The 13,168-nt window shown below is 39.9% G+C and overlaps 1 protein-coding gene across 3 annotated transcripts in view; it reads right to left on the bottom strand.

Moving 5' to 3' along the window:
- Positions 1-13,168, bottom strand: part of AGB1 (GTP binding protein beta 1) — a 109,652-nt gene that overhangs the window by 42,647 nt on the left and 53,837 nt on the right. The window lies entirely within an intron of this gene.

Raw genomic sequence — 13,168 nt, 5'->3', positions numbered from 1 at the left:
AGATGTGACTTACTATTTTGGGAAATTCATATTAGAATCATCATAAATGAAAAATATGATTTCTTGTAGGAGAAATTCATCCCTAAGCTGCCAAATTTTAATACTAAGTAACTGTAACAGCATAGAACATTCAGTTTTCTGCATAGTACATCAGTTTTTTGCAAAGTACATCCAGTTTTCTACATAGAACTTTCAAGTTTCTGCAAATAAATTTTAAATTTCTGCACAGAACTTTCAAATTTTAACAAAGGTTACCCAATTGAAATACCATATGGCTAGACTCTCTAGACATGATGTTGGGCTTTGTAAGAATTCTAGCCTGGAGCTTGTAAGAGTTGCATATGAAGCAAATGTGGAAAAAAATAGAAAGAAAGAAGAGGTAGTTGCAAAAAAGGTTGAACGTGTGGGCAGATCTTCAGGGCTATTTGCTTTCAAGATTGAGCCTGAGGGTAGTGGGAGGGGCTCCACAGCTTCACCTACTGATGTTGCTGGAACCGCGAGGTCGTCATTTTTTGTTCCATGAACCGGACATTGAGCACAACCTTCAATAAAGTCAATGGTTAAAAAAACAAAAGCAAGAGCAAACAGAGTTATGGGGAGGTGTCTTTACAAGAGTGACTTACCTCTCGGCATCACCAAAAACAATCCATTTTGGCAGTCAATGTGTGATGATATTGCTATTATGTGCCCAAGGTACAAAAGTGTGACATATGAAGAGTTGCAAGGGTCAATCCTTCAAGCATAAAGGAAGCACATCAACTCTATTGGCAGAGTTGAAGTAGTCATGGAAGGTCTCTAGATGCACAATGATGTTTGATGGTTGGATGGATAGGAAGGGTAGGACCCTTCTAAATTTCTTGGTACATCGTCCTAAAGGTACCATGTTTATTAAATCAGTGGATGCATCAACACATATAAAAGACGCAACATTGATATGTGAGTTGTTAGATGGGTTCATCCAGGAGATTGGTGTGCAGAATGTGGTGCAAGTCGTAATAGATAATGCAGCTAATTATGTGGCTACTAGCAGGATGCTTATGGACAGGCACCACTCATTGTTCTAGACTACATGCACAACACATTGTATTGATTTGATGCTTGAGGATATGGGGAAACTCTCTATCAAGGAGGTGATTGATATGGCTAGGAGCATCCCCAAGTTCATATATAACCATGCTTTTGTTCTTAGCCTCATGAGGAGATGCACCAGAAACAGGGAGTTGTGACATCCTACAATCACATGTTTTTCCACCAATTTCATTACTATTCAGTCTTTGCTTCAATGTCAGTTTGAGTTTAAGTGAATGTTTGTTTCTGATAAGTGGCGTGATTGTAGATACAGCATGAGACAAGATGGGGGAGCCATTGCAAAAATGGTGTACACAAATACCTTTTGGCAAGGAGTAGAAGAAGTGTGCTTAGTTAGTGAACCTATAGTAAAGGTTCTAAGATTGGTAGATGGGGATAAGCCCGCAATGGCTTATTTGTATGAGGTTGTGGATAGGGCCAAAGAGACCATTCATGCTTATTATGCAGAAAAGGATTACATTGGGTTTAATAGACATACGATGTTATAGGATGTGATTGATAGTCAATGGACAGGGATGCTTCATCGACCCATTCATGCAATAGCACTTTTCCTCAAACCCACATTTTCCTACAAATGTTACTTTGATTTTGATGGCGAGGTGATGGAAGGGCTCCATACCTATATTCATAAGACGGTACCTGATCTCGAGCTTCGCAACAAAAACAATCGCAAGATACAGAGGTATCAGGATGGTGTTGGACTATTTGGCTTTGATGGTGTTATTTGTTAAAGGACCATCTTCATGCCACGTAAGTGACAAGGTATGACTCATTAGAAATTCAATTATGTTTTATTTGTAAGTTTAATTATGTTTTAAGTTTTTAACTTTTCTTTATTTTTTTGTCGATGTTTGGTGGTGAAGCTATGGTGCAAGGGCACCAAATTTGCAGAAATTGGGCATCAAAATCCTCAGTCAGACCTGTAGTGCTTCAGAGTGGGAGCGCAATTGGAGTGTATTTGAGAAAAACACTCAAATAATTGTAACAAGTTATAATTTTGAGTTGCAATCTTTAATTGGGCAATTATATTTAATGTAATTTATATTTAATGTAATTATATTTAATGTAATGAGTCTTGACCCTCAAGTGTCAAGACTCATTAAATTTTTTATGACACTCTTACAGGTTGGAGTTCTCACGCCTCAATGACTTGGTGTATGTCCATTACAATCTTCGACTACGGGTGAAGCAAATAGAGAGAACATTGGATGTGGATGCCATTTCCTTAGACAATATTGATGTATTGTCTAAGTGGAGGGTGGAGTTTGAGGTTCCCATCATGGAGGAGTCACCTACATGGTTAGAGGAGGAACCATTAATACAGGGGCAACAAGAGGAAGACTTGGGGGAGCAAGAGGAGAATGTGGAAAGCATCAATATCATCTGCTACAGATATGGGAGAGCACAGTTCCATACCCAGCAGTCATCGTTTGACATTAGGTGCAGGGCCAGGGGCTTCTACTGCACCTTTATTGCTTTACCTCTAGAAGCAATAAGTGGATGTGTTGAGGTCGTGTTGAGGTTGAGCCTAAGGTAGAAGGTGCAACTCTTGGGGATAAGGTGGAAGCTTTAATGGGATATATTTCACCTCTTACCCTAGTTGCATGTCTCTGCAAAGGTGGTGGCACTTGTTGCAACACTCTTAATGTCCTCCTCCTGTGCCAAATTTGTCTCTCCTAGGAGTGAAACATCTTCTAATACCTTGTCCTCCTCCTGTGCCAAATTTGTCTCTCCTAGGAGTGAAACATCTTCTAATACCTTGTCCTCCTTCAACTCATCAACATCATGCTCCAACCACTCAAATGGCTCCTTTGTGACAAGTATCTTGATCTCCACTCTCCAAGATTCACGGTGTCAAGCACATCCAACGAAATGGCATCCATGTCGCGTACTTCATCTATCAGCCTCTGCAAAGGTGGTGGCACTTGTTGCAACACTCTTAATGTCCTCCTCTTGTGCCAAATCTGTCTCTCCTGGGAATGGAACATCTTCTAATACCTTGTCCTGCTTCAACTCATCAACATCATGCTTCAACCACTCAAATGCCTCCTTTGTGACAAGTATCTTGATCTCCACTCTCCAAGATTCATGGTGTCAAGCACATCCAATGAAATGGCATCCATGTCGCGTACTTCATCTATCAACCTCATCCACAATGTAAAATGGTAGTGGGCATAGACCATGTCATTGAGGCAGTGGACATCTAACTTGTATGAGGACCATTTTGTAATTAGAGGATGATGTCACATAAGCATAAATTAAAATTAATGAAATTGTAAAAAACTAAAATTTCAATATGAACATTTCTAATTTGTTGTGCTTCTTGGATTGTATTTTTGAAAGACACTCCAGTGGCACTCACACCCTAAAGAGCTACAAGTTTAACTCAACACCCAAATGACAAGTTTTTGCAACTCTAGGACTATTGCCATAGTTCGCCCATCTAGCATATACAACAAATAAATGGAAAGGAAGCACAACGAATTATACTTTCATTGAGTAACAAATAGATAGAAAGGAAAGATATTGAAATTAGAAAGCTTGAAACAAATTTTAGTTGCAGCTTACCTGGCATCCTAGCGGTCCTAACTGGATAGCCATACCATACCCAAATGTCCTACCACTCAGCTTATATATCTTAATTTGTTTGGAACACATCAAAAAAATCCATACATGAACTTCCCATCAAACCTAAATCCACATGCACAAGAGTATGCAAGGTTGAGGTAGAGCCCTACTGCTTGAATCAATGTTGTTCCATTGCTTGTCAATCACACTCCATATCTCAGCTTGTCTAGAATCCCTCTTCCCCCTTGTCCTCATAGTACCAATGGATAGCTTCCATCGCTCATCAATCACACTCCATATCTCGACTTGTCTAGTGAATCCCTCCTCCCCTTGTCCTCATAATACCAATGGAAAGCTTCCTTGGCCCTCTCCATAGCCACATACAAGTAGCCTGTTGTGGGCTTCTCACGATCTTACAAGCAAAGAACCTTTACCAAAGGTTCACTAATGGCACACAACTCCTGCACTCCCATCCAAAAACTCCAATTGTGTCTCACAAGTTGTGTTATGGATTTCCCATCCACTTTAGCTCTATAGAAACAACCATTCCACTCATCAAGCATAAACATCCTCTGCAACTCCAATATAGAATTGTGAGGAATGAAACTAGTGACCAAGCACATGATGGTTGGATGGACATACTTTATGTTCCTTGTGAACAATCTCATGAGTGTAAGAACACACACACACATATACCTGTGTTTGTGTGTGTGTTGTAACACTCATGGCTAGCTCAACAATTTCCTTAATCCAAGGAATTTTTCTCATGTCCTCTAGCAATGGAAAGCACAAGGAAACCTATATAAGGTTCAATACCTCTCCATGAACAACTTGCCAACAACAACATAATTAGCAACATTGTCCATAATGACTTGGACAACATACTATGGACCTATCTCCTAGATGACGCTATCCAACAATTCACATAGTAATTGTGCATCTTTAACATATTCAGAGGCATCAACATATTTGATAAACATTGTCCCCCTAGGTCAATTAACCAAGAAATTGAGAATGGAGTTGCCCTTCCCATTTGTCCAACAATCTAACATTACAGTGCATCTTATGATCTCCCATGATTACCTAATCTCACCCAATCTCATTGTCCAATCAACCTATTCACCTTGAAGGAGAGGCCCTCTCGAGCAATGATAGGGAGGGTGCCCTTGTACCCCAAACCAACAATAGCAGTGACTTCAAACATGAAATGGTAGAATAGGTTGTTCTTAGCAATGTTGAATGGTATGTGACTACATAGGAAACACCTTGCCACAATCTTCTCAGCCTCCTCCTTTGTTTCACTATCAACCAAATAAAAGGTTGTCCCTTAGGCACTAAACTCAGCACAAAACAAGGTGAGGACGTTGAGGAGCTAGGCATTGTGAAATGTGTGCCCACGGATTGGATGTCCCCAACCCTTGAGATGCTTTGCAATTTTATTTGCAAGTTGAAGCCTAATTTCTTCTCTCTAATCTCTCTTCCTATACATATCAAAAATTGATTCATTTGCAAAATGGGCAATTTCTTGGTAGATGCTAGGCAAATCCCCACTTTATTCCCACGGACTTTGGCAAGGTGGTATTTGAAGCAGCCAATTCTGCCAAACATTTTCATACCACATAGTTAGCAATTAAACCTCACTCTATTATGACCATTATATGGTAGACCATAATCCCACATTTGATTGCAAAGTTGAAGCCTCATTTCTTCTCTCTAATCTCTCTTCCTATACATATCAAAAATTGATTCATTTGCAAAATGGGCGATTTCTTGGTAGATGCTAGGCAAATCCCCACTTTATTCCCAGGGATTTTGGCAAGATGGTATTTGAAGCAGCCAATTCTGCCAAACATTTTCATACCACATAGTTAGCAATTCAACCTCACTCTATTATGACCATTATATGGTAGACCATAATCCCACATTTGGTCCAATGGCTTTAGCATTTTGAAATGTGTAGCAGTAGAGCACTGATTAAATTTGTCAACCTATGGCACAAAAACAATGGCGGAAATTTAGAATCGAAATGCACAAAAAAATTGAAGAATGCTGCAATTAAAATATCATAGCTACACAAGTGTTAGATCCCCCTTTTGAAAAGGGCAAGAAGAGGTATAACCTTGTACCAAATCGTGAAAAACAAAGAAAATGAAGGCATAAATACTTTTGACATACTAGGAAATATGGATACAGTAGATTAAATCCTCACTCCACAAATGTTTAATTGATGACAATGAAAACTATAGATTTACCCTTGTTCGCTTGGGGGAAAATGTTAGAATATCCTCAGAGCCCAATCCCCCTTCGCAAATTTTGCAAAAATGAGGTTTTAAAACTGAAAATTACGACTTCAATTGGCTAGAATGAAGTAAGGTGATAATCTTGTTTGACTCATGATAAATACAAAAGATTCACAATAATTTCAAAAAGTGAATTTATTGCAACAAATACCAGCAATATTATAGCCAAGTGGTTTTTGCAATACTTCCAATATTATTGCAAAGTGTAACATTGATATATATATCTAGTGCATTCTGTTATTTCCATTAGGAACCACTCACTGAATTTCATAAGTACATTTAACGTAGATGTCATTTATCACATAACACTTATTTTCACTTTCTTACATAATTAATTAATACATTAACGAAATCATCATTACAATATCTAACACATTAATAGGAGATCTTATACGAATCCTCCCTTACCTCTAAATCATATATAAGGGTCCAGGGAGTACCCTCCAAGATTATCTTTGAAACATTTCAGAGTAAAGGAATAAGTTGTCATGTGCAATGGTTATATGTCATTTCTAGAGGAATTGTCTTAATCATGTCATAAACCTTGCTCCTTAATATCTAGACCCTTCAATAGGCTTTTAACTAGTCTCTATCATATGGTCCATTATTTTAAAGACCTCTCTTATTTAAACATATAATGCCTATCCCCATATGTTTGCCTACCTTTTGCTTACAATCCAGTTGAAGGCTAATTTTCATGAGGAGCCATCCTACCCTAGCTTAGGGGAATTGATGCTTCTGAAGCAAGAACTTTTTTCTTTTTTGAAAAAGCCAAATTCAGTCTTTTCCATCAAATGCTGAATACCTACCTACCTATTGGGGCACAGGCCCAAATGTTGAGGATTTATGGCATTTATAGGATAGGAATTTCCTTCTAATCTTCTTGTTATATTGGTTAATTAGAAGCTCCATGAAGTAATATGTGATGCATTTCTGCCAGCCACCCCCCGACAAAGAAAAAACAGGAACCCAGCCATCAAAATGGTAGCTTGACAACCATAGTACTTAGACAGCAAGATCTGCATCAAGATAAAAGCAAGCAGAGAAGGAAACATAAAGGAAACATACAGCAGAAGCTCCAACAAGGATTGAAACAAAGATGATAAAAAAATGCAGTGGAGGGTTAGAAAATGAAAGAAATGTGTACTAAGATTCAGAAAACAGGAAGTCGGGAGTGCAAGAACCAGACTCCCGGAAATGACAACTGCTGGAATTCAATTGTTAATTTTAGTCAACAATGGTATATTCTATGCTTAGCACAATTACTTCAAAGTACTTTAAGCAGACCAATGACAATTTCCAAATCAATTTCCAATAGCAATCACATTAACCATAAATCACATTCAAAGTAACTGTAGAAAGAACATAAAATAAAATGCAGAAGACAAGCCAAAAGAAGAGGACACCAGATTTGGTGGATGCCAAGGCAAAACCCCAATGTGGGGAAAACCCTTTGATCAATTCTTCCTATTATTATATCAAATGTTCAGCAGAGAAAGACACTACAAAAAGTCAAAGTTGACTTGCCAAATCAAAATCAAAGTCAAAAACAGCCCTGTCAAATCTGCAGTCAAACTCAGCCCTAACCAGAAAGTCAAAGATGGTCAATGCAGCAGTCAAACTTCTCCTTTGAAGCTCAGTCAAAGGCAGTCAAACTCGGCCTCCAGCAGCGGTCAAAGTCAGCCCAAAACAGTCATAAAATTTGCAGTCAAACGTGGTCAACCTGAAGTCAACCCTTCGGTCAATGCAAGTCCAAGTTCTCCTTTTACCTCAGTTCCTGTGCCCAAACAGCCTGGTGAGACAGAAATTCACCCTGAAAATCAAAGGCAAAGGATGCCCAGAAAGTTAAAGTCAACGCTGGTCAAACTGCAGAAAACTCTGAAATTTTCAGCCCCGAAATTTGTCCTCCTTGCCACAACATGTGAGAGAAAGAGGATGCCCAATAGTTGTACAAACCAATGAGAGGAGAGAGAAGAATGTGTGAGTGATGATGATGCCAAATGAGGTGAGAGGACACTTATATTTATACAAGTCGTTGACAGTGAGAAGATGTGTATATTGGGCTTCATGAACTTACATGATGATGTGGCCGACCTGAACAATTTACACGTGTGGGCATAAATTCAAAAACACATTTCTGCTTGTCCAAATTTAGTGATCTTTAGGTCGAATTTGGTAATCTCAAAAAGAGGAATTTAATGCAATCATCATATCCATCAAATGAGTTGTCTAAAGTGGAATTTGACCCTAGTTGCCAATTTTAACACTCCCTCTCAACTAGGGAGAATTTCACCGTTCAATCTATCCATCATCATCGATCATCATGCCATCCTGTTGTCATGTACCATCTTTGTATCTCATCTCATCTCTACTGAACACTGATATGAATAATGAAGAAAAATCAATTGAGAGTGAGTCACAAGACCTTACCACTCTCCACTGACAAAACTCAGTCCAGAGGTAGAACCTCAATTAGACTTGATCCCAGATCAAGTTGTTGAACACCATGCATCCTAGACACAGGGAATACAACAATACACGATGCATCCATCTATAGTGCTATGGTCCCTATCCACTTTTCCCAATTCATTGGCCAAATGAGAGGTACTTCCCATGAGTCTTGGACTACATGGGTAGGATGTATGCTAGGGCATCAACAGGAGAAGGTGAACCACTCATTCTACTCATATGCCATAGGAGAAGGTGAACCACTCATCCTATGCATATGCCAATCATAAGAAAAGGTGAACCACTCACCTTACACGCATGTCAACCATCAAAGGGTATAACAAGCGAAGGTGAACCACTCACCTTACACACATGTCAACCATCAAGGGTATCACAAGGGAAGGTGAACCACTCTCCCTGTACACAATGCACCAATAGGGGAAGGTGAACCACTCACCTTGTACACAGCGCACCAATAGGGGAAGGTGAACCACTCACCCTATGGTCGCTCATAGCTCCAAGAAGTACCCCAAGCCCCCAGGAGCTCCCAGAGCTCAATATTCAACTCAAGCGAGACCCTCATAGGAGGGCCTTTCCACGACTCCAAGTCTCTCTCGGAAGACTAAGAATTTGACCTTCCCTAAGGGCTTCGTGAGGATGTTTGCGACCAGCTCATCAGTCCTGATGTGTTGGAGCCTTATTGCTCCCCGTTTTACCATATCCTGGATAAAGTGGTACCTGATATCAATGTGCTTGGAGTGGTCATGGAACAAGAGATTCTTTGAAAGACAAATCCCACTCTGATTATCGCAGAAGATCACAATGGTATCCAGCTTGTGCTCAAATAGCTCACAAAAGAGAATCCTTAACCAAATAGGCTCACAACAAGCCATACTAGCTACAATGTATTCAGCCTCCGCAGTGCTTAGAGCACCGATTTCTACTTCTTGCTCATCTAAGAAATTGAAACAGACCCCAATGAGAAGCAACATCCAAACGTGCTTTTTCGATCCACCACACTGCCAGCCCAGTCAGCTACAGTATATCCATGTAGCCTCAAATTCCCAACAGTGTATCTCAATTCATAGTTGATTGTGCCACAGAGGTATTTCAACAAATTCTTCACAGCAATCCAATGTATGTGATGAGGCTCGGCCATAAATTGACTCAACGTATTCACAGCAAAGCATAAGTCCGGACGGAGTTTACCAAGAACATTAGGGCACCCACAAGTTGTCTATATTCAAAGGGGTTTGCCAATTTGGGCCCAACAGCACTACCACATAGCTTCTTGAAGTTCAGTTGCATCGGAGTAGATACAAATTTGCAATCCACCATCCCACATCTCTCAAGCAGCTTCATAATGTATTTTCCTTGAGAAAGGAAAATCTCACCTGGTTTTTGCCAGACCTCTAGACCTAGGAAGTAGTGCATCAATCCTAGGTCCTTCATCTTGAACTTGGAAGCCAACTCCCACTTGCATTGATAAATGAGAGGGCCTGCACTTGTCAAAAAGAGATCATCTACATAAAGGACCAAAATGAGAGGCTTGTCCTTTTCAACCTTGAAGTATAGGTTAGAATCAGCATCGCTCCTTGTAAATCCCAGCTTCATAAGATAGCTATCAATCCTCTCATACCAAGCCCTAGGGACTTACTTCAACCAATAGAAGGCTTTCTTCAACCTACATACATGTGTCCTTTGATCTTGTACTTCGAACCCCTGAGGTTGTTCCAAGTAGACTTCCTCCTTAAGCGAGCCATGCAAGAAAGCAGTCTTAACATCCATTTGATGTAGGCTCCATCATTGAGCAGCAACAAGAGCAATAATAGATCAGATAGTGGTATACCAAGCATTCGATGCAAATATCTCGCCATAGTCCACTCCTTCCTTTTGAGAGAATCCTTGAGCAACGAACCTAGCCTTGTATTTCTCAGCACTCCCATCTACTCCATGTTTGATTTTGTATAGCCATTTTGAGATGACTACGGACTTGTCCTTTGGTCTAGGCACCACATTCCGACATCATTTTTCATGATAGAGTCATATTCTTCATTCATCACATCCTTCCAGACTTGGTGCTTTATGGCTTCTTCAAACGTACATGGCTCAGTTTGAACAATAGTACTCAGAGCAATGAAGTACCCTTGATACCTATTTGGCTTCGTACTTTCACGGAATGTCCCTCTTGGAGCAATATGTCTTTTAGCATCTTCGAGAGTATATTTGAGAAACAAAGGTCTTTTCCTTGAGGTAGAGGGATCACCAAGCGGTGGATCAATGGGATCCATCGGGCCTTCAACATCGGGCATAGGCTCATCTGTCAGAGGTTCATCCTGTTTTTCTACAGCGTTATCATTATCCTTCCTTGGAATGGGGAGATCTTTAGCTTTCCCAAGGGCAGTGTCTTCATCGAAGGTGACATCATGCCTTATTTCCACGTCTCTTTGACCAAGCACATAGATTCTATATGCCTTTGAATTTTCACTATGGCTGATTCCAAATGCTTTCAACTTGTTTCCTTTCTCTTTAGGCACATGAAAATATATGGGACAACCAAAAATTCTAAAATGAGAAACATCAAATTTCCTACCAAAGAAGATCTCCTCGAGAGTCCTGAAATCCAGTGCTTGATGCAGGCTCCTATTTTGAACATACATTGTAGTGTTGGCAACTTCTCCCCATAAGAACTTCGGTAGACCTTGATCATGGAGCACGGTACGGGTGGCTTCCATAATTGTTTGACGTTCCTTTTAGCAACTCCATTTTGCTCAAGAGTGTATGGAATGGTTGTCTCCCTCTTAATACCAGCCTCTCTGCAAAAGTCATTGAATTCATTTGATTCATATTCAGTTCCATTGTTGGTCCTCAATATTTTGATCTTCTTCCCTGTTTGATTTTCCACCAAGGCTTTGAAAGAACGGAAACATTTGAACACTTCATCCTTCTTCTTCAAGAAATAGATCCATGTTATGCGAGAGAAGTCATCCACAAAAATTGCATAGTATAAGTATCCTCCCAATGATGTTACGAGCAACATACTAGATAGGGCAAAATGGACCAATTGAAGAATATTGGTAGTTTCGTTTTCACTTGAAGGGAATAGTCCCCTTGTAAGTTTCCCAGTTGCACAACCCTGACAAACTCTTTCATGATTCATGTTGAAATCGAGCATATTTGTGACCATCTTCCTTTCCCCAAGTAAGGCTTTGTAATGTAAGTGGGCGAACCTTCGGTGCCATAGCTCAAATTGACGTGAGGCATCGCAAATCAAGGCTCCTAAAGGACTTCCTCCAACTTGATAGAGACCATCAACCCTAAATCCAACTGTGAATGCATCTTTAGGGTTTCTTTGCCGAATACGTACCTTTCCATCAATGAATGTTACCTTAAAGCCTTTATCTTCCATTGCAAAAATAGGCACTAGGTTCCTCTTCAAATCGAGCACATATAATACTCCTTGTAGATGAATGACTTGACCTTGATTTAAGCGAAGGGTGACAATACCTATCCCTTTCACAGGTTAGGTGGCATTATCTCCAAGTATGGTCTCCAAATTAGTCTTCTTTTCAATCAAATTTGAGAGAGCCTCTTTGTACCCAGTGAAGTGCCTTGAGGCTCCACTATCAATCAACCAATGATCCAAAGTATCCGAAGGAGAGGCAGTAGATAGTGTAAATAAGATAAAATTATTTTTGTTTTTCTACAACATTACTTTCCTCATACCTGGAGTTTCTCATCCTTTCGGGAAGTCGACCATTTCCCAATCGAGCAATGAGAGCATTCCTCTTTCCTTTATTGTTGAACCTGTTGTTCCTTTGATTGCTATTGCCTTTGAAATCGTTGTTGTTGTTGTTGTCATCTGTTGGAGAATTCTTCTTGTGATGACACTCTCTAACATAGTGGCCAAACTTGTTATAATTGTAGCACCTTCCTTTCCTTCGTTCTTTGAATCCTTGCTTGAATCCTTGACCTTGTCTCCTTGGACCAACTTTATTTTTCCTCTTAGCATAAGCAGAGAAAGCAGTAAGTTCATTTCCATTTGAAGGCTTGTCTCTCTCCATCATCCTCATCTCCTCGTGAGTGCATCTAGCCAATAGTTCATTGAAACTAGGAATCCTGTCATTGTTGAGAATGGTGGTGTTAAACACATCCCATGTTCTTGAAAGACCCCAAGTGCAATGGGAGTGAGCTTCCTTACAGCAATAACTTCTCCAAAAGATAGAAGGCCATTCTTGATTTATGTGATGCTCATGAAGTAGGATTCGATAGACGCCCCTTTATCCATCTTGATGTCCTTCAACTTGTTTTTGAGAAAGAGGATTTGCTTTGCATTGTTCACTTTGAACATCCCAACCAACGTATCATGTATCTCCCTAGAAGTTCCCAAATTAGAAATATAGGCAACCAAATGTTTTTGAATAGAGTCAACCAAGATTTTCTTTGCTTTGACCTCACCTTTTCTATACTTCGTCTTAGCAACAGCCAATGCATTTGAAGGAGGCTCCACCACTTTTCCCTGCACATAGTCCAATACTTCATGTTCCTCTAAAGTCAGGTCAAAAGTCATCTTCCATGCATGATAGTCAAATTTTCCATTGAGCTTATCCTCAGCCTTGAAGTAAGATGAAGAAGCCATTGAAACTTGTCCAATAAATCTTTCTTGGTGATTGCTTTTCTCTCTCTTGCTTGGGCTTTGTCTTCACCTGGGCTCTGATACCATGTTAATTTTAGTTGACAATGGTATGTTCTATGCTTAGCAA

The sequence above is a fragment of the Pinus tabuliformis genome, chromosome 6, assembly GCF_031772625.1.
Source record: "Pinus tabuliformis cultivar Carrire ecotype Pingquan chromosome 6, CPIR1, whole genome shotgun sequence".
In the NCBI taxonomy this organism is placed as follows: domain Eukaryota; kingdom Viridiplantae; phylum Streptophyta; class Pinopsida; order Pinales; family Pinaceae; genus Pinus; species Pinus tabuliformis.
Note: the sequence above shows the minus strand (reverse complement) of the source record. Positions and strands in the feature narration are given on the sequence as shown.